Here is a 22,997-nt window from a genome sequence, read left to right as displayed (position 1 = left end):
TGCAAATGTCCTGCCAGATGGCCAGGCCTCTTATCCATATATTTCGACACCTTTGCCGGGGCAGAGAGACATGCAGGCGCCTTCCCAAGCATGGGGAAGAGCTATGCCCAGTACATTAGCACATCAAAAGCATTCCCTGACATGACACATAGACACTTGAAGAGGCTGGAGTTGGAGTAACTGAACTGCAGACAGGATGCCCAACTTCTAGCTAATCAAAACATACTTTGCCTGGCAGCACATGGTAACCAGCGATTGGACACGCCTCCTCATTCTCTCACTATAGGGTAATGGCCATACCTGGAAGTGATGGAAGGGGTATAATTGTAATAATCCATATGGGAAAAGAGGAGTTCCCCTCTGGAAACAAAGAGTTCTTTTGGACTGGCTGCGTGCTTGTCAACTGTGCTGTTAACATGGAGTGAGCCTACTAGGCAGCCAAGCTGGACTTAGCTGCCCACAGCACCATGGGGTTCCTTTTCAAGATTCCCTGGTGAGACCTTGGACTATTTGCACACTGAATCATCTGATACCTCTAAAAGCCTGGTAACTATGGAATACCTCTATTGTGTAGTTAGAACTGAACAAGCTATAGATATAATTTGTTTTCTTACCTTTTTCTAGTCTCATGTTATATGCATGCTTTTGCACTGAATAAAGATAATATATAATCAATATTATCTGGACTTGTTTCCTCTGTTGCAACCTGATTTCTAAGACTGAATCTTGTGTCTAAGCCGTTCGCCTAAGGAGGCTACCGCTGTGTTAATTAATTGTTTGCAGCCTTGGTACAGATCTGGTAAAGTTGGTAAGTCCTATAAATCAGACAGGAGTTGGGATCTCTGCTCCTGATCTTGGTGGGGACCTTTTGTGAGAGATCCTGGTGGCAGTGACTACTGGTAAAACCTGTACAGACATTCTCCTGGGGTTTGTTTAATTGGGGTTGAATGCTCGGTTTAACTCCCATCCCTGGACGGGGGTGTGAGAGAAACCCTGACAGAAAGGTATCGGCTGGATATTAGGAAAAACTTTTTCACGGTCAGAGTGGTTCAAAAGTGGAATCAGATGCCTAGGGGCGGGGTGAGCTCCCCTTCACTGACAGCTTTCAAGAAGAGGCTGGACGAATATTTGTCAGAGATGCTTTAGGCTGGTCCTGCATTGGGCAGGGTGTTGGACTAGATGGTCTGTATGGCCCCTTCCAACTCTGTGATTCTGTTATTCTACTCATCCTTGAATTTCAGGGCGCCTGAGTATGTGTGTATCCATTCTTAATGTATAAAGTACTGGTCCCCAACATGGCACCCATGGGCACCATGGCACCTACCTGTGCCTTTCCTGGTGCCCACCAAGTGTTTTTAGAAAGTGGGCAGGGTCATCTTAGGCTTATGATTGACCAATGGAGATCTGATTGGCTGTGCAGATTAAAAGGCATCCTGTGAAACAGAGCTTCTGCCTAGAATGGTCTGACATTTTGTGTTTGCGGCAGCCTTTTTGTGGCTGTGCTCACCACCATGTGTCAGAATTCCAAAGTTACAGGATCGAGAATGTTGGGGACCCCTGGTATAAAGTGATATTTTCCTCTGTAACTGGACAATCTTCCCAATATTCAGAAACACCTACCTGGACCCATTTTTCTGTGAGCTGATAGGTACTTAGGTACTTAATCGTAAAATCTGTGATTGCAAAAACAAGAAATAAACCATACCCAAAGGCCGTGGCAAAGCTGGTACGTGCTTGTTTGGTAGAACTGTGATATACGGTGAAGTAGGATGTTAAAAGGTAAACGGAGATGTTCAAAGGGGCTTGGAGCAAGCTGAGTCCAGTGGCCCCTCTGTCCCTAGTGTCTCAGACCAAAACCCCCCACACCAGATATTCTTTCTTGCCCAGCATTAACTCAGCACAAACAAGCAGGTTTGATATCACAATTCCCAGAAATCTTCGTGTGCCCAAGGAGAAGACCATGGCAAAAGGTTTGAAGGTAGAACTCTTCTCCCCCCCACCGCTGGTACTCTTCCCCTATAGCAATTATCTGGAGGAGCAGTGTTCAGTTTATTTATTCATGGACAACCACCATATTCTGCAGTTCAGAATCTGCCCCTCTGTCTAGGGGGAAACAAAACAGCCACAGTGACAACGTCATTGATTTGGCCTGGGTCTGAGCTGAGTAGATCCTTCAGTACTGCCAATTATGGGGATTGCTCCTGGCTTCCAGTGGCCCTCCTGGTCAGCTGCTTACCAGCAACTTTTCTGTAAGTGAAAGGGCCGGTCAGCCCTGCTGGTGGGTAATATGAGGCCTGCTGGATTGTAAGATGATGACTGTAAGCTCCCCGGGTGTGTTTTGGCAAAGCAGAAAAGAGGAAGCATGAATAACCAAACGAAGCAATAAAATTGTGCTGACCTGAACTGGCTACGTTCCAATATTAAGGTCATCATAGGTATTACATCAGTAGTGCACAGCAGTGTCCTTGCTCTAGCAAGTTTACAATTTGCAATGCTGATCATGGGCAGCCCCACCCACTATATTGTACCACCTTTTTCTTGCTACTGGAAGTAGAGCTGACCCTGCCCAGAAAGCAGATTAAGCAGAGACTGGTAGGTTTCCCAAATCATACCAGAATCCATGGGGCATAGGTCTGCCAAGTGGGGGTAGGGAAACACCCACTTTAGAAGCCCGATTTCCGCCGTGGCGGAATCGGGCCCCGGGGGGAACTCCGACCCCCAAAGCTGCGTCACCAGAGGTGACACAGCCACGTTGCTCACATTGGGTGCATGGCCCATATCGTTATATGGTTTTTCCCCGGACAATCTGGGCCACGCCCCCAACGTGAGTGACGTCGCACGTGAGTATTAAAGGGACTTGGCAACCCTAATGGGGCATGTGTTACTCTAGTATTTCTGTCTTTGTTCAAACACCCCAACCTTAAAGGCATCTCATTGGTTACCCCCAAGTCAACAGGTGTGGACTAAGCTTACCATTTGCCCAGTGGCAATGGAAAATTGCCTGTTAATACCCTCAGCCCCCTGTCCTGAATCATTTGAGGAGCAGGAGAAAAAAATGGGCAAGGGGAGGAGAGATGGGATTGATGGTAAAGACCACTGATGTTGGGGAAATTTCTAGAACATTGCCTGGAAGAGACAACATGTCCATCAACCCTCCACCTGGAAGTGACATCACATCCTTCATGCTTCTCTAGGAATTTTCCCAATCTGTATTGTAAAGATCATTGAAATTGTGGAAATTCCTACAGCATTGACTGCAAGTGATGTCACCCTGCCAAAAAAACCCCTTCACCCTCCCCAAGCACTACACACAAGATCTTCTGGCATTTGTTGGCACAGGGCTGGCAACCCTAGTGTGAATACTGGCACCTCCTCCTTAGAAACGGCACATACTTTTGTTTTGTTTTCTGTTTAAGGTGTACTTGCACCTTAAACAGTCACCTTATGTGCATGAAGAATATGGGATTTTGTCCCCACTTATTTGAGCAGGAACTGAGTCCAGCCAGCAAGGTTCTCACTGCTTTTTTTCTATCAGGTTCTGCCCTCTCTTCTCCTCCACACCCCTCCTGGATCCATCTGCAGTCTTATATCTGTAGCCATCAACCTTGCAGTCTGCCTCATGCAGCTTATGAAAACAAAGGCACAATAAATGTGTCAGTGTTTGAGGTGCCATAATTCTCATTGTTATTTTTCCCCCCTAAGAGTGACGGAATGATTGAAAAGTAAATAGTTGGGTTTTAAACATGTTACTTTTCATTGGCTGCACTTAAATCCAAAGCAAGAAAAATCAGTTTGGCTTCATAACCAAAACATCTATCTTCCCGATGAGTGCGTACAACAAAAGGAAATTTACTGAGGTGAAATTTAATTGTCCTAAATGTGTATACATTCACAGGAAAGTCAAGCTTAGAATTAGCTGATTTCTTTGGAAGATAATGCTAGGAGGAGATAATGTGTATTTCTCCAATATTGTTACAGTAAATGTTTTCTAGCTGCAAAGCTGAACTGCTTTTCATAATATCTCTTTCTGCATCTGCAACAGAGTAAGGAAAAGAAAAATTGAGGCTGTTTCTGCCACAGAAATGGCATTATCCTTATTGTAGGAAGGATAATAAAAAAAAAGCTTTGAAAGATTAAGGAGCATAACATGAGGGTCTATTTGTAAGGTGGTAGGGAAATGAGAATTAAGTGGCTTGACATAAAAAGAAGCACTGATGCATTCTATTAGGCATTTCTCAGTGCTTTAGAACAGAACAGATTTCCTTTCGCTGACCTGGTGCAGGTAGTAATAGTGTCTAACCAATGGGCTATAACAGAGGCATTTACCCTTCACTTTCAAATTTTAATAAACTAGTTAAACCCATGTAGGATTGCCAGCCTCCAGGTGGGGCCTGGAGACCTGCTGTTACAACCGATCTCCAGCTGACAGAGATCAGCTCCCCCAGAGAAAATGGCTGCTTTGATGGGTGGACTCTATATGGCATTGTACCATGCTGAGACCTCTCCCCTCCCCTCCCCAAACCCCACCCTCTCCTATATTCACCCCCAAAGTCTCCAGGTATTTTCCAACCCAGACCTGGCAACCCTAAACCCATGCTATGGTCTCTTGTCTTTATGTGAGCCGCCCTGAGCCTCTGGGAGGGCAGGATATAAATCAAACTAATAAATAAATAAATAAATAAATAAATAAATATCTGGGGTCATGGGGAGCTAGGGCCAGCATTTGCACCAGTACAAATGTAATGCTGAGCTGGATCCAAAGGGCTTTTCTGCTTGTGAAAAGGGAGGGAAGCATCCCCTTTGATTGCCTAAGCAGGCTACAATGAGGCTTATGTGACCTGCATGTAGAAAAGCCATGTGGGCTATAGATTGGAGGGGAATTGGGTGAAACTGAGTGGAAGAGTTGGCTGGATCCAATTCACCATAGTTAATTTTGGAAGTAAGGGGAAACACTCTTGTGAAGAAGAGAGATGTTAAAGCTAGTGCGTGACCTTGGCGGCCAACTGGTTAGGGGGTGACATAATCTTTTGTAAGCACTTGGTAATCTTTGTGAAGCCAGATTGGACATTTTTGTTCATGTTGCCTTTTACGAGAAATCGTCTATGCAAATTTATTATGCAAAATTAAAATGTGTTTTCATAAATTTATTTTATCCAGTATTTGTGTTGGGTGGTACAAATGGTAAATTTATTGGTTTTGAATTAGCTTTCTGTTTTTTTTAAGGCCTTATAATATCTTCTTATAAATTGTTTAGACTGCTGCAATTATCATTTTGCACCTATGGACAGAGTTTCAGTATTTGCTTTAACTACAGAAAGCTATAGATAAAATAAAACAGGGCTTAAAACACCTGCCAGCACACTGTAGCTGTCAGAAGAAAATACAGAGTGTGGTGTCATCCTGACAGGAGTCTTATGGAGACTACAGGAGTAGCGGGTTTCTGACAAGGGACGAGAGATGCTGCTAGAATAACTATTGTATAGAATTTCCCCAACATAGAGCTGGCAGGCCTTGCTGTCTGTAGCTGATGGGGTGAAAGCTAAGAGCCGTCTTCTCTGAGGAGAAATTGTCATTATGTGCCGAATCACCGATAGGCTGAAGTCTTGAGTTGGGTTGCTGCTATCTGCTTATTTACTTCTTGGCTGGAACTGCTGCTGTCCTGGAGTAGTCTCTCCCTCCCTACTGTCTCTGCTGTGGAAATTACTTACAAGGGAATGAAGCTGGTCTGTGGGACATCTTGTCCTCTTGAAACTTACAGAGTTTCACTGAGACCTGAAACTTACAGAGACTCACTGAGACCTGAAACTTACAGAGTTTCAAGAGGACAAACCACAGGAACCATATGCTAAACCGCAACCCGTCTGACCCAATTTGCAATGCTTTCAGGTCTCAGTGAATTGTAGCACAGTGGGTGTAGGCTGTTGACCAGTGACCTGAATCCTGTGAGTAACCACCAGTTATTCCCAGAAACATAAACTTTCAACAGTGTACTGAGACTCTGAGAATGGAAGTATCTTCAGACTTGTGATATATCAAGATATAAGCAAGTTATGGGTTTCATTTATGTATTGTGGGAACCCCCAGCCTTTGGACTTCTGACACAGGATGGTGGGCACAGCCACAAAATGGCTGCAGCGAGAGGTGGAGCCAGCCACAAATTTGCTACTGTAGCTTACCTTACCTGTAGCCACTGGGAAGGGCAGCTATGATGGAGGAGCTAGAAAAGATCCTTGAAGATAAGGATAAGAGCATAAGAAGAGCCCTGCTGAATCAGACCAGTGGTCCATCTACTCCAGCATCATGTCTCACACAGTGGCCAACCAGTTCCTCTGGGTGGCCAACAACAGGGCATAGAGGCCAAAACCTTCCCCTGATGTTGCCTCCGGGCTCTGGGATTCAGAGGATTAGTGCCTCTGAATGTGGAGGTCCCCCTCAGTCACCATGGCTAGTAGCAATTGATAGACTTATCCTCCATGAATCTATCTAATTCCCCTTTTAAAGTTTTCTATTCCTGTGGCCGTCACTACATCCTCCAACAGTGAATTCCACATTTTAACCACTCTCTGTGTAAAGTAGTATTTCCTTTTGTCCATCCTGAACCTACTGCCCATCAGCTTCATTGGATGCCCCCGAGTTCTAGTATTTTGGGAGAGAGAGAAAAATTTCTCTTTGTCAACTCTTTCCACCCCATGCAGAATTTTATAAGCCTGTATCATGACCCCCCTTAGTTGTCTTCTAAACTGAAAAGTCCCAGATTCTTCAGCCTTTCCTCATAGGGAAGGTGCTCCAAGCCAATAATCAGCCCCCTCAGGATGTGTTACTGGTGGTGACCAAGATCAAGATAACTCGTACTGTAGTATTCCACATTACTATGTCTGGGTGTGAAAGTTGGACAATGAAGAAAGCTGAAAGGAAGAAAGTTGATTCATTTGAACTATGGTGTTGGAGGAGAGTATTGCAGATGTCATGGTCTGTCAAAAAGACAAATAAGAGCATTCTAAATCAAATCAAGCCTGAACTCTACTGGGAAGCTAAAATGACCAAAACGAGGCTATCATACTTTGGTCACATTATGAGAATAGAAGACTCAGTGGAAAAGACAATAATGGTAGGAAAAGTTGAGGGCAGCAGGAAAGATGGATTGACTCAATCAAGGAAACGCCAACTCTCAGTCTTTAATGATAGGATGCTTTGGAGGTCATTAATTCATAGGGCCCTGACTGGTTAAAACTTAAATATGAAGAAAATAAGATCAAGCAAAGAATAATAAGAATGATAGATGAAGTAGTTGTGAAATTGTAATGAGAACAGATGCATGCAGAATGCTAAATTGGAATTTTTAAAATATTTCTGCATTTTTAAAAATCTTTTCCCTTCTTTCCTCTTTCCCCCTTTTTGTTTACAAACTAATATTTTTTAAAAAAAATTAATTCATAGGGTCTCCATAAGTTGGAACTGACTGGATGGCATTTACGACACACACACTGCTGACCTTCAGTCACACAATGAAAATCCTTGTGCTGTGGTGGTGGGCTGCTGCCAAAACAACATTAAAAAGAAATCTACATGACCAAGCAAATGTCCAGTGGATAATCAGAAGCCTTGCTGAGCAAAGCCCCCCCTGCCCCCCCACTTTCTAAGTGAAAAGTATGCAGACGGAGAGTGATTTCAGCAAAGCATACTTTATTCAGTCAGGAACAAGACACTTTGGCCGGCTCGCAGGCCGGCTTATATTCCCTCATAACTCACCACCACAACACACCCCCATTTCCCGATAGGCTATTTACAGTAACCGAGAGGCCTATTGGCCTCACGGTCTGGGACCTAGCCCTCTGATTGGGCCGGGCTAGGATCCTCCTGGCCCATTGTCTTTAGGTGTGAAGCTTGAGGTTTTGTCCCTGGATAAGTCCGGCCATGCCCGGCCATGTCAGGGCTGGATACACTACATGAAGACTCTTGGTGGGCACCAGGAAAGGTATCGGCAGGCACTATGGTGCCCAGGGGCATCACTTTGAGGACCCCTGCTGTATTGCCTTCTTTGGAATGAAGAGAGTGGTTGCCCCCCAGTTTGTGTTCTGATTTACTGAGAACTTTCTGAATTACTATAAAGGACAACCAAAACAAAAATCTATTTAAATGCTAGTTGCCTTCCTCTGCAAAAGTTTTCTGCAAAAGCTTCTTGGAAATGGCTCAAAGAGTTTCAGTAAAGAACCATTCTCCCCGCAGTTCAGCTTCCCAGCCAAGAGTGTTCAGTGATCCAGAATCAACAGACTACTGTCACTCAGTTGTTATCAGTTCACAAGCTTAGAAATTCAGGAAATGTGATAAGAGGAAGGAAGATAAGGGAGAATCAAAGATAACTAGAGGTGTGAAGGTGTGATCTGCACAGGGCTGCATTTTGTGTTGACTAAAGATATTCAGGAAAGATTGATACCATAGGAGAACTGGAAAATGTATCTATTGAAATTCTGTGAGATCTATGAGGAGTTATAGAGTTGAAGCACCCGTTAATAGCCTACATGTGGTGGAGTGAAACTTTAGTCTTTGGATCCTGCATATCCATCACCATGCGTAGGAAACTATGTACAACCTTGGCATAAATTTATTTATTTATTTATTTGACTTTTACCCCCCCCTCCCGCCAAGGCGGCTCAGGGCAGCTTACAATAGATTAAAACCAACATAACAATTTATACAAAATAAGTCTAAAACAATACAGTCAATAAAATATCCAAATACATTTATTAAAATTAAGATTAAGACGTGGCGGCCTTCTGTTATAAAGTGCTAGAACCATCAGTGTGGTCTGAGCTATTGAAACGCTTGCCGGAACAACTCGGTCTTTACCGCTCTACGGAATTGGTAAAGATCCCACAGAGCTCGGATTTTGTTTGGGACCTGATTCCATAGTACTGGTACAGGTAGGGAAAATGCCCTAGTTCTTGCTGATTTTAACTTAGCGTCCCTAGGACCAGGGGGGACCAAGCGATTTTGTGACTCGGATCTCAGTGCCCTTGGGGGAATATACGGGGAAAGGTGGTCCCTCAGGTAGACAGGACCCAGACCATTTAGGGCTTTAAAGGCCATAACCAGCACCTTGAAGCGTATCTGGAATGCTATTGGCAGCCAGTGCAGCAACCTCAGGACAGGTTGGATGTGCTCCCTCATGGGGAGACCCATCAGCAACCTGGCTGCGGCATTCTGCCCCAGCTGCAGCTTCCGGAGTTGCCCCAGGGGCAGCCCCATGTAGAGAACATTGCAGTAATCCAACCTCGAGGTGACCATAGCATGGATCACTGATGCCTGATTGTTGCGTTCGAGGAAGGGGACCAACTACCTTATCAGCCGCAGATGATAAAAGGCTGCCTTGGCAGCGGCTGCTACCTGTGCCTCCATTGTTAAGGAAGCATCCAGGAGCACTCCCAAACTCCTGACCCTCGGAGCTGGCACCAATGGCGCCCCACCGAAGGCCGGAAGTGGGACCCCTACCCCCGTACCACTCCGATTCAGGCATAGGACCTCCGTCTTCGTCGGATTCAGTTTTAGTCTACTCAGCCTAAGCCAGCATCCAGGAGCACTTGTATATTTATGCTTAATTTCTATGATCCTTCCCAGTAAAGGATTGTTGTGTCATTTGTAAGTATGTTCTGAAGCTGAACCATGTGAGGAGAAGCCTAGGTGGGCTCTCAAGGTGGTGTAGGACCAACCACAGAAACAGTAACAGTCATGAAAGGAAAGATATAATAAAGGGGGTCTAAATCAGGCAAGCACAACTTGTGACATACCAAGATCCATGCAAACTGCCAGGCTTGGATCAGGTCCAGCCATGAACTTGTTTTGCTGCCCTCAGAAAGCAGTGAAACAGGAACTTTCCCAGGGCCCAGACAAGAGTTCCCTTTAAGCTGAGTTAGTGTGAGCTAGCTCACAGTTTTTTAGCCTCCGGCTCACACATTTTTGTCTCAGCTCAGGAAGGATGGCTCCAGAACACATTAATTTATGCAGTAGCCAAATCACCTGCTCACAACTTGAATGCCGGTAGCTCGCAAAGTAGAATTTTTGCTCACAGGACTCTACAGCTTAGAGGGAACATTGCAAGGGCTACATTTAGCTGAGTGCATCACAAGTTAGTTGGGTGCATCACAAATTCTTTACCATCCCCACTGTCTCCAAGCTCTGCTGTTCTGCCTGAATTTGTGGGGGATTGTCAGAATAGATTTGTGAGAAAATCATTTTTAATTTTAGCCAATTCTGAAACCCAGTATTATATAATTTAAAAGGACAGTGTTCTTTAACAGCAGTATCTGCTATGAAGTTGAACTGATGCTTATATTTTCACCCCACATTTGTTTTAAATTTTAAAATGTGGGGGAGAAAACTCACAGTAATTGGATGAATATATATATATGAATAAATGGTGGCAGTGAGTGAATGGAACCGTGTTTGAGCCTCAGTCCCAATAACTCTGTGAGTGAGGGCTTGTTATTAAAGGAGGCTGGCTGGGCTACCCTTCCCGTGGGTGTCTCTGGGAGTGAGACAGTGGACCTGAGGTGTGAAATGAAAATAGATCCAGGTAGTCAGCTGAGTTGGTCTGAAGCAGTATGAGCTTCCGTGTGCATGCACACTTTTTCCAATACAGTGGAATGGGAGGGAAGGTTCAAACTTACAGACGGGCTGAACAGCAAATTAACAGGTAACATGATGAAGATGATTTAAGATATGCAATAGCAGAAATTAAATAACAAGCTAAGGTTATAAGATCAACAGTTGTAAAGCAATAAATATGTCAAAATGCCTTTGAGACTCTCCATTCACTCCCAGAGCGTGGAATTCACTTAACAGCATTTTTACTTTCTTTTTCGAGGTGGGAGTGGTGAAATGTTCATGGCTCTCTGCATATTTTGAAAGAGAGGAGAAGGGTGGTCAGTGTGATGTCCTGACCCACTTGTAACCCATAACCAGAGTGGGAGAGGTGTAGAGGGTGGTAGGCACTCTATGTGAGTGGAGAAGGGGTCTCACAAAAAGTTTCTCTAGCCTAAAGATCCTTCCTCCAACTTAAATGGCTCTTCCACGGGAGGAAAAGACTCTTAAATTGGGGGAGTCTCCTTAGGCTAGAAGAAGGCTTCAAACTTTGCTCAGTGCAGTGGTAGGATACAGCTGGCCACTGACCTACCTCCCAGGAGTTGCAAAGTAGCTACTGAGGACAATATATGTAAAACACTTCAAACACTCAGAATACTAAGTGCAGATATCCAAGCCTTGGCCTTGGAGTCTTCTAAATGTAACGTATTATTTTAATTCTTCCCTGCCTAACAAACTCTGCAGTACATTTCCAGTGGCGAGAAATAGAATTTCATTATTTTATTTTTTTGCCCAAGATATAGCTCATTGATGTAGGTATGAATACAAAGAAAAGTGAACCCTGGGTTCCCCCTAACCTTTTCATGCAGTGAATGACAATTAACAATAATTGCTTCTATCTCTATGGTAAAATATACCTCTGTTGACAAATGCTACTCTCTGATGCCCAGGAGCACACAGTAATAATACAGAGAGATGGAGCACCTGGAGAGTGAAATAGCAAAAGTGTCTACTTCACGTTGAAACCATTCTCTCCAATAAATAAATGAAGCTGTTCTCTGACAGCGAGCCACTGAAAGGGGAAGAAACACAGTGTACCAAGAGAGAGAAAAAGGGAAGAAGATATAAATGTGACCAAATGCAAACAGTGCTAAACAGACACCAGTTTAAAGGAATTTGTGCAAATTACAACAAGCAGCCCAGAATGCCTTGATGAGTAGTGACGTCTAAGCTTATTTTTTGTTCCATATACACAAAGCTTCCATGAGTTACAGAAATAGTAGTGCTGAACAATGTGTTTTGTGCTGTGTTTATCCCCCCCCCGGACAACAACAACAACAAAAACCCTTAGCCTTGTGCCTGGTTATGCTTCAGTCCTCCAACTGCAGTCAAATCCTGAAGGGCATCCAAGCCCAAATATATTTAACCGCATTGAATTATTTAGTGAGGGAACATGATTTGGAGCTTAATTTGTATGTACTTCAACAGGGCGAGTAAATCCCTTGTAATTAACAAAGTGAAAGTGAGTTGTTATTATGTTCCCGCAAGCGTTGCCTATGTGGCATAGCTTGAAGGTCAACACTGAAGGCGCAGAAGACTAATTTACAGATTCCTGAGCAGAGCTGCCAGTCCGTTTTGTCTTGAGCAAAATTTCAAGGCCAAATGGGGGGTTGCTCCTTGGCTGAAACATCTGAGAAGTGTAATGAGAAGCTAAAATAGTTTTGATAAGACTAGTGAAATTTCATAGGGTGTATTTTCATAGGGTGCAGGGCTGTGGTGGCTCAGAGGTTAAGACACTGAGCTGCAGACTGGAAGGTCTGTAGTTCAGCAGTTCGAGACCCGAGTGCCGCATGACGGAGTGAGCTCCTGTCTCTGGCCCCAGCTCCTGCCAAGTTAACAGTTCGAAAGCAAGAAATTGCAAGTAGATAAATAGTTACCGCTTTGGTGGGAAGGTAACAGTGTTCCGTGCGCCTCAGCGTTTAGTCATGCTGGGCACATGACCATGGAGAAGTCTTCGGACAGTCTTTGGCTTGGAAATGGAGTTGAGCATCACCCCCTAGAGTTGGATTCGACTGGCTTTCAAACAAGGGAAACCTTTGCCTTTACCTAGGGTATATTTCACAGGAAAGTAAGCGGGTGCCACAGAATGACTAGACAGTGCCACACTGGGAATTGATGACCTAGAGCAAAATTGAAAGGTACATTTGGAGGCTCATGTTTGGAAGAAATATCTGAGAGATTCAGAAAAATAGGTTTGATAAGCCTAGCAACATTTCTCAGGATATGGGGGGAGATTCTGAATATTCCTGATCAGGAGACTCCACTGAGTTCAAACTTATTCTTAGGATTTGCGGCCTTAGAATATGCTTGTATATCTGCTTGTATTTCTTGTTAACTAAAAATACAATAGGAACACTGATTACAAGGTTTCAAAAAACACAAAGGGAGAAAAACCATTGTCAACCTTAATTGTTCCATGACATTATAAACAAAGCCCATCTTTCCATAAACCTGTCAGCCCTTAAGTTTTCTTGATTTACACTTCTAATTTGATGTATCATTTTAGACGTGGGAACAATTCCCCATTTTCTCATAATCCAGTCATTAATATTGGGGGCCACAGATGATTTCCAAGGAAAACATCGTACGCTGTATTACAACAGTTAATAAGCTCATGATAAGGTCTCTATCTATGCCAGGTACAATAATAAACCACAGCCCTGACCAGTGTTCCCTCTAAGCTGAGTTAGTGTGAGCTAGCTCACAGTTTTTTAGCCCCCGGCTCACACATTTTTCAGCTCAGGAAGGATGGCTCCAGAGCAAACTAATATATGCAGTAGCACTTCACATGTGCACACACACACACTAAACCACAGGATCAAATGCTAAACCATTAGATGTTTATTCTAACATATAGAAAAGATCTGCTGCCAGAAGTTTCTGTTTTAGAACAACTCCCCAAAATGTTAGATTTGCCTGACTTGAGAACAAATTTAGAATCCAGTGGCACCTTTAAGACCAACAAAGGTTTATTCAAGGTATGAACTTTCGCGTTCACACACACTTTCCCAAATACATTGGAATGGCTCGAGTTACTTCTTCATCGTAAACCCTGGTATCTTCCCCCTTCTTAACCCCCACAGCTTTTATCTGTAGCAGATGCTGCTGTGGTGGGGATAGGAAGTGGCCAGGATGAAGGAAGAATGGTTCATTGCTTTTCTCTCTCCTAGTGCCTTAGGTACTATTTTGTGAGGTGGCATGAACCCTGGGAAATGTAGCATCTTGCTTGCTACTGAAACAACATGTACAGTACCAGGGAAAGAAGGAGGGACGCAGAGGGAGACAGAGGGAGACAGACTTTCCCACCTGTCAGAGCCAGCATGGTATAGTGGTTAAGAGCAATGAACTCTAATCTGGAGAACTGGGTTCAATTCTGCACTCCTCCACTTGAAGCCAGCTGGGTGACCTTGGGTCAGTCACAGCTCTTTCAGCCCAAAAAACAAGTCTAGCTTGGCATGCTAAAAAAGCTAGAACTCAAGACTGCCAGACAATCTTCGGATCCCCTGGCTATCCTACACACAATGCCGTATGATTATTATTATTATTATCCTACCTGTCACCAATTGCTGCTGTAACAGTAGACACTGCAGCCAGAATAGCCTGAATTACTGAGCCCAGTGGGGAGGGGAGTTATGAATGGTCTGTGTAAAAGCATTCCCATTTATCCAAACATGTAACTATCCAAGCAGGCTGGTTATTTCAAGCAATCAGTATTATATATGGTGTGTCAATATATCCTTCTTGACTCTTTCAAGTGTGCACCTGATAATGATTTCTAGGATCAGAAAAGCTTCAGTTTAAGAGAAAGGGGTAAGCCACTTACAAATTCCCTCATGCTCCAAAAAGCATGGAAATTGTAAGTTAAGCCACAACTTAACTCCCATCTCATGTAAGCAGTAAACGCCCTGGGCAGTTGCGCATGCTGTGCTCATCTAGAAATTAGGCTCCATGTGCTGGGGAAAAACAAGACTCCAGTCATCACCCAGCTCTATAAGGGAGGGAGGGTGAAACTGGCAGGGACCTTATAGTTTGAGAGAGAGAGAGAGAGAGAGAGAGAGAGAGAGAGAGAGAGAGAGAGAGTTCCAACATATCTATGATTTATTAAAAGGTAAAACTATACTATGAAAATTTTCAAGCAAGTAGCCATTGCAATATTCATCATCTTAGAAAACATTAAAGAAGCCAATACTTCTAAACAAAGAGTGCACTTCTGTCTATTTAGGAATGTGCATGCTGGCTTGCTGTCATGACCAATCAGGGAGGTGTTGGCAAAAAGCCCCAACCAATGCAAACACTGATATTATATAGATGAAAAATCCAGAGTAGCTGTCAATTAAGAAATGACAAAACCCAAATGCTTCCCCTCATGGACCAGATGAACTCTGCTCAGAATAAACACCCAAATAAACCCTCCCTATGTCAAGGCAGGATTTTGGAGGTACATACTGATATCTCAATTGTTTTGACTTCTAGGCTGAACTCAGAAATGTAAACTGTTCTTTTAGAGCAGAGTGCATTGTCAGAACAGAGGGCATTGTCAGGCTTGAGAGAGGCATGTGACAGTAGCTAAATATGCAAAACCTTATGGGAAAGAGAACCAAAGAGGCATAATTCAGGACACTATACAGAAATGCCCCAGGCTCGGTTATATTTCTGCCACACCATGCACCCCATTTTGCCTTGAGATATTTCAAGGCAAAGTGGGATGCATGGATCCTGATTTCTGAAATTCAGCTCAGGGGATGTGGTCTGGCAGAAATTTGACAAGTGCAGTTTCCCCAGCCACTTGCTACATATGCAGCTGATGATTTTTCTTCCTGAAATGGGTATTGACTGTCTCTGCCTTTGTTGTTCCAACAACAGAAGACTTTCTTTTGTTTGTGGACCTAGAATTTGCAATTATAAAGGGAATCTCCTTGTTTTCCTTCCAAGTCTGCCTGGGTAGTTTGTACTAAAAATAGTCTAGCTTTTAGCCTTGGTTGGAGGGAAAGTGGCATATCCTTACCGTTAGCTAGATGGAGCAATCCTAGGGAGAATGAGTATTAATTCCAATGGGATTTACTCCAAGAAAAGATGCAGCGGATGAATGTCTCAGAGGCCAAATTTAACCGGGTTTTCTCAGAGAGACGTATCATTCATTTGCATAGGATTTCCTTCTATGTATGCTTAACATTGCTGCTTTCAACACATAGGATCCAGCTCAGAGCGCTATGAGATACTGTGTGGCTAACAGCTGATTCACACATCACCAAGTCCTTGTGGCCACCAGTCCTTTCTATCAGATGCACATACTACTGGGTGTTCACAACTGGGAACTTAAGTCCCAGGTGCATGCCAGTTACAGATACAGATACTGAAGCTGAAGCTCAAATACTTTGGCTACCAAATGAGAAGGGAGCACTTACTGGAGAAGACCCTGGTGCTGGGAAAGACTGAAGGTAAAAGAAGAAGGGGATGACAGAGGATGAGATGGTTAGACAGTGTTATCAATGCAACAAACATGAAGTTAAGCAAACTCGGGAGGACAATGAAGGACAGGAGGGCCTGGGGTGATGTGGTCCATGGGGACACAAAGAGTCAGACTCGACTGTGTGACTGAACAACAAAGCATGCCAGCTGATTTGGATTGGGACCATGGTACATGAAGAGAAGGAGTTTAAGCCTCCCTATCACCAGTTTCCTGCCCTGAAATGGCCCCTTGGAACCATTGTTTGCCCCACTGGGGAAACATACATGTACCCATCAGTACATACTTTCTACTTTTGTGGGGGGGGGGGGGATATTAGACCTCTGGGGCCATTTCAGGTCAGGAAAAGAGTGCAGGCAGGAAGGCTGAAGCCTCTTCTCCCCACACACTGCAGTCCCCCTGGATTAGAGAGGAACTCTAGGTGCACATAGGATGGAAAGTCTGTGCAGTGGGCAGAAATACTTTATGATTTGGGAATTTGTCCTAAGAGAGTTCCTTTGCCAGAGCTTAGAAACTGAATACAATGCAGATGGAATTAAGGTTTCGCACATATCGCTCCCAAAAAATCTCAGCAAGGTAAACTGCACAAAGAACAGTGTTCTCACAGTGGCTAAATCTTCTGCTATCTCCTGTAGAGTATTTTTCATTGGTGACAATATTTATTATTTTATTTATTTCATTTGTACCACGCCTTTCTCCCCAATGGGGACCCACAGCAGCTTATGTTGTTCTCCTCTCCTACATTTTGTCCTCACAACAACCCTTGATGTAATTAATAAATAATAACAATGATTATTATTATCATTAGGCAGTGTGTGCAGTATAGCCAAGAGATCCTAAGACTGTCTAGCAGCCAGAAGTTCTAGCTGTTTTTTTTTAGCATAATACGCCACTAAGTGGCGAGGTAGACTTGTTTTTAAGGCAAGAGACTTTCAGAGGTGGTTTGCCATTGCCTGCCTCTGGGTCACGGCCCTGGTATTTTCGGGAGGTTGCCCTTCCAAATACTAGCCAGGGCCGACCCTGCTTAGCTTCTGAGATCTGACTGGATCAGGCTAGCCTGGGCTATCCAGGGTGAGGGCTATCCTTGAGGTAGTTTATGCTGAGAGAATGTGACTAACCCAAGGTCACTGAGGGAGCCTCCATGGCACAAGTGGGTATTTGAACCTGGTCTTCTAGATAAGAGTCTGGCACCTTTGAAGTGGTTAGAGTGTCAAACTAGGATCTAGGAGATGTAAGTTTGAATATTCCTATTAGTGGATTTTCCCCCAAGATCACTTATGATGATATTTATTTCGCTAAGAAAGGTGTCCATTTTAATGTGCAAAAGCTTCCAAACTTAACCCCCCCTCGCTGTTATTCAATATACATATTGCATTAACACTTAAGTACACAAGGTCAGTTGTGAGGAAAATTAATGGTTTTCCATTCACATATTTGAAGCTTGATATGATAGCCCCACCAAGTGAAATTCCATCAGCACCCCCAGAAAAGGAACTGTACGTGTAGGGGAGGCAGCTAAAGCGACTCAAAAACCAGAGAGAAAGAAGGAAAGAGAGAGAGAGAGAGAATGGCACACAAAATAGAGGAGAGAGAGCGAAGAGGAGTGATGTGTTTAAGAGTGGGAGAGGCCAGCCAAGCAAAAGAGGGAAAGGAAGAGCATTGGGATTGAGACAGGTGTGTGTGGGGAAACTGGGGACAGTGGAACCTCCCTCGCTTCTTCTGGACTGAAGTGCTGACATGCTGTCTGGAAATGATGCAGCTTTACTGCTGTTCCCAGAGTCTCCTTTCCCTGTTCCTCCTCCTTCTCCTTCCTACTTTTGTGACCCACAGTTGCAGAACCACTGGCCTAGGCAAAGGATAGCTTAATATATGGACAGAGGTGCCTCCAAGTGTGACCAGGGGATTCCCTGGAATTAGAGCTTCTCTCCAGACTACAGAGCTCAGTTCCCTGGAGAAAAACAGATGCTTTGGAGGGTAGACTCTGGCATTGTACCCCACTGAGGTTCCTGCCCTCCCCTGGCTCCATCCCCAAATCCCCAAGTGTTTGCCCACCCTGGAGCTGGCAACCCTACCCCCCATCCGCTGCTGGTGGCCAGGGAGGTCCTGGTAACCCTATATGGACACAGTGGATAAAATTCGAAATATTTCCAGGTAAGCACTTGTTGTCCTGCAAGGAGTTTACATCACTCTTATGGACTTATGAACCATAATTCATCATGACTGGACAATAAGTGTGCCAAGGGAAATGGACTGCCTGGACTGTAAACACACGCCCAGCTGAGGGAAGGTACACAGATACCAGTGACAGTTTGCTGGGGTGAAGACACCATGCCATGCCAAGGAGCCCTGAGGAACTTTACATAAGACATCTCCTCTAGCACAGAGGCACCTCCCCCCCCATCTTCGCCAGATACTGCACGTATGCTCCCCAGCATAACAAAAGAACTGCTTTCATGAAGGGATTAGGCGGCTGACACGTACCAGCAAGACCCCTCCCCAGGAGCGATTATGCTAACAACCCTGGCCACTTCAGCCCATTGTCCTACAAAGGTGCCACTGTTAAAGTAAATGAAAATACCATTGCCCAACACTTAAGCCCCCTTCCTCCCAAAACCATTTTTTGTAGACACTTCCTGGGGACGACGTGACCAGGGACAACCACCCCTGGTCAGGCTAGAATATAAAAAGAGGGCAATCCCCCGTTGCTCTCTCTCTCTCACTTCCTCTCTACCTGATGCTACCCTACCTTGCTGACTCTCAACCTAGCGCTGTCCAGAGTCTACCACTTGTGTTGCTGGTCAACATATGGCCCTTTCCCCTTTTGGTCTTCCTTCATTTTTCACTGCAGGATTGCTTCATCTCGTCAAACAAGTAATTACTGCCCAACCAACAAATTTCTCCTGCTGATGCAAACATCTCTATACCTTTCTGTCTAATTTTCTTAGTTCTGCATTGTTGTGTGTATGCTTGGATTGTATTGTATGCGTGTGCAAACTCCCTAGTAAAGAAACCATTTTATTAAGATCTGGTCTCTGCATCTATTTCTGGAAATCTGGACTAAGTGGGACTCCTGTATACATAGGTTATTGCTCCCTTATATGCCTATTGCCATTTAATATCACAATCCCCAAGCTATTGTTAAGAAACAGGGCAATTTTGCTAACACTTTACTGAGGACCCTTGGGCCAGTGTCAAGATTCCACCTGCCCTGAATCCAGTCTTCATCTAAAAGGGTAATGCTGTGGGGAAAAGCACCCTGATTTCTTCTGTACTCACAGGTGGAGTGACTTGGCAACTCTTACATCGAAAGTACATCAAAATTGCCAGTGTGGTGTAGTGGTTAGAATTGGATCTTGGAGACCCAAGTTCAAATCCCTGCTCTGACATGGAAGTTTGCTGGTTGACCTTGCTGATCTTTAGGCCTTACCCTTTCTTCTTTGTGCCTCCAAGCAGCCAGGAAGACATCGGTATTGTGCTCAAGGACTCTTTGCTTCCAGAACCAACCGTGCTGTGCTAGGACTCCAGTAAGAGATGGTGTGCTAAACCAGGAGTGCACTATAGAAGTGGTTAATACTGGCTGTGACAGTTTACAACAGGGCTTTAGAAGACAAGCAGTTTGCTATTGGTTAAGTTTCATTAAAATGAAGCCTTGCTTTGGGGTCAAATCCAACAGCCTGATGTCCTGACTGGAAGCCAAAAAGCAAAGATGGATATTTTGGTATTCATGAAAGGCTACTAACAACATTCAAAGTGTTGAACTTAAATATGGGGGTGGGGGTGGGAGAATGTGTGTGTTTTAATTTTGATTGGCTTTTGTGTGTTTTCAGAGGTCGATTCGGGGGGGTCACGAGGGATCGGCGTTCCCCCGGGTGAGGTGCAGGGAGGCGGGGCACATGACGAAGCCCCGCCCCCTGCTTCCGGCCGCCCTGCTTCTGGCCCTCATTCAGCCAGGAGGAGGCAGGAGAAGAGGGAGGGTAAGTTGCTTCCTCCAGGGAGGGCCTTGGCGGGGCTTCCTCGCACTCCTGCCGGCCTTGCAGGTCCACTGCCGGGCCTTATGACACACTTCCGGTGATGGCAGGGTGTGTGGCCTTATGACACACTTCCGGTAATGTCAGGGGGTGTGGCATATGCTAATGAGTTATGCTAATGAGTTCCCCTAGCTCTTTTTCTATGAAATGACCCCTGTGTGTTTTGCTTATTGTACATTAAAAGAGGACAACCCTGGGGTACTTAAAAAAGAAAACAAACAAAATACAATAACACGTAGTTTATGTGCTTCCAGTGTTTTCAGCTGTATATTTCTTACATGGGGAAATTGTTTGACAGTTGGTTAAGCACTTTAGTAGCCAAATGAAGGTTTGCTGAGTGGCCAAATAGTCTCTTACATAAAACATCTAAGCAAATATGAATATAATTCATGGGAGGCCTTGGTTACAATATATTCCTTTCCTTCTTTCTATGAATGACGTCTTTGAATTATTCATGGGGGGAAAACCCCAAATGGCTAAGAAAGTACAAGAGCAAAATCAAATATAACTGGCATTAAGGTACATTATGAATTTAAAATATCTTTTTGCTGATGGAGTGATGCATAGAGTGACAAATATAATCGCATCAATGGAAGAAGCACTCAATATTTAGATCTTTTTGGAAAAGTTAACATTTTAATGACATGATTCTTCATCCCCTTCCTAAATTCACAGCTTAGGAAGTGTCGATGTTTAATTTGCACTCTGCTGATTCTCAGAGGTTAGCCTAAAACTGTCTCTCCAGATATAATAAGTGGTTGTGAACAAATTAATCACTGCAATGATATAATGACTTCTTGTGTGAATTCAGATAACTTCATGGAGGTATAATAGGGTTGCCAGCCTCCAGGTGGTGACTGGAGATCTCCCACTATTACAACTGATCTCCAGGTGACAGAGAGCAGTTCACCTGGAGAAAATGGCTGCTGTGGAAGGTGGACTTTATGGCGTTATGCTTAACTGAAGTCCCTCCCCTTTCCAAACTCCACCTTCCCCAGGCTCCACCCCCCAAATCTCCAGGGTTTTCCTAACCCAGAGCTGGCAACCCTGGTGGTGGAGTTTCACATTCTTGGTGAAGGACTCCAGAAGCTGCTAGAATTGCCCAGAAAATCCCATTAGGTACAGGGAAGGGTTTAAAGCAGGGGTGTCGAACTCATTTGTTATGAGAGCCAGATCTGACATAAATGAGACCTTGTTGGGCTGGGCCATTTGTGTCATAAAATGTAATGCCAGGTAGCGGAGATATAAACTTTATAAAGGACACAAATGCAAAGGTTTTTTTTTTACTTAAAATAAAGACATGCTTAAAACATTAGCACTCTTGCAATATTTTGCTTATTTAACAGTGTCTGATAACTGACACCTCTTGCTCTGAATTACTGCATCAAAATGTCTGTGCTGTTGCAATCTTGAGTATGCTTTTCAGGTGTGTATCTGTAGGCTGCAAACCTACGATGACGCAGCTGCAGCAGCAGCAGAACTGGAAGAAGAAGCAGAAGACAGCCCGTTCCACTGAGGGCCTGATAGAAGCCCTCCAGGGGCCTGATCTGGCCCCCAGGCCGCATGTTTGACACCCCTGGTTTAAAGTATACAAGAGCAGGCAGGCAAAGTGGACACTTCTGAAAAGACAGTGCCATCTTAAAGAGAATTACACCCTTCTAAATCCATTGAAGTGAACGGGCTTAAAAGAGTATAACTGTGCTTAGGATTGCAGTGTAAATGACTCCATGAGAAGCCACTGGAAGGAAAATACAAGCTTGACATTACTCAGTTTATAGTCACAAGACAATCAAGAATTATATTTATTTGTTTGTTTGTTAAAGATATGCCTCACTTGCAGGGCTAGACAAAGGCTCTGGAACAGGAAAGCGCCTAAAGAGTATCTGGTAACTGACTAGTCTGGTAAATTCTCCAAACAGTGTGCCCTTAGAGGATGCTTGTCCACAAAAATAACTTACCTGGTGTTACTATGGTTGAAACTACTGAACCTAATATGATGTAATATTGGGAATGAACTTTTTCTCAAAAAAAGAAAAAGCCTTTTAGTGCAATCCTATGCAGAGTTACTCCACTCTAAAACTATTGATGTCAGTGGGCTTAGATTGGTGTAACTCTGCACTGGTGTAACTCCGCACAGATATCAGGAGCACACCTGAACCCTTATAAGAATGGGGACTTGGTCTCCTCAGTATACCTTCACGTAATTATTCATGTCATTTTTAAAATATTAATCTGGATTCCCCCACAGACAATTGTATTGAGTGGTACACATGAGAACAGACACTTCTCTTTAGGACCATCTCAATATCTATGGTGGTACCATAGGTTAAATAAAACCTGTCTTTGTAATTTGATAATGATCCCATAATAGCAGCTCTGTCTGCTTGGGGTAAATCAGAAATCACCAAATCTCCAAAAGTTATTATTATCCTCTTTTATCTTTGGGCAAAGGTTTCCTCTTTCTGTGAATCAATATTTGGATAACCTGTAACATTACAAGATACATCCAAGGAGTGCAAAGAGAGAACTGTCTGACTGAATTGAAATCTCAGATGAGTAAAGAAAGTATCTCTTCATTTCCATACTTCCAGCTGCGTGGTTTCATTATAATCAACATAGGGAATCATATTTGAAGAACTTCTGTAACCTGATTTGAAAACTGTTTAATGTATACTAAGAGTCAAATGACACATGCCGTGTGAGAGAGCCATGACTAAAACTCTGTGTTTTCTTTAACATTAAAAAACAGAAGAGGGGAAACAACTTGAATGGGGACCACTGGGGTGGGAAAATGTTGGATATTTTAGCAGAGTTAAAAGCACTGATGCTCACACACTTGTAAATTAGCTGAAGGGTTACATGAG

This window comes from Gekko japonicus, unplaced genomic scaffold (genome assembly GCF_001447785.1).
Source record: "Gekko japonicus isolate JY-2015 unplaced genomic scaffold, Gekko_japonicus_V1.1 scaffold272, whole genome shotgun sequence".
Classification (NCBI taxonomy): Eukaryota; Metazoa; Chordata; class Lepidosauria; order Squamata; family Gekkonidae; genus Gekko; species Gekko japonicus.
Note: the sequence above shows the minus strand (reverse complement) of the source record.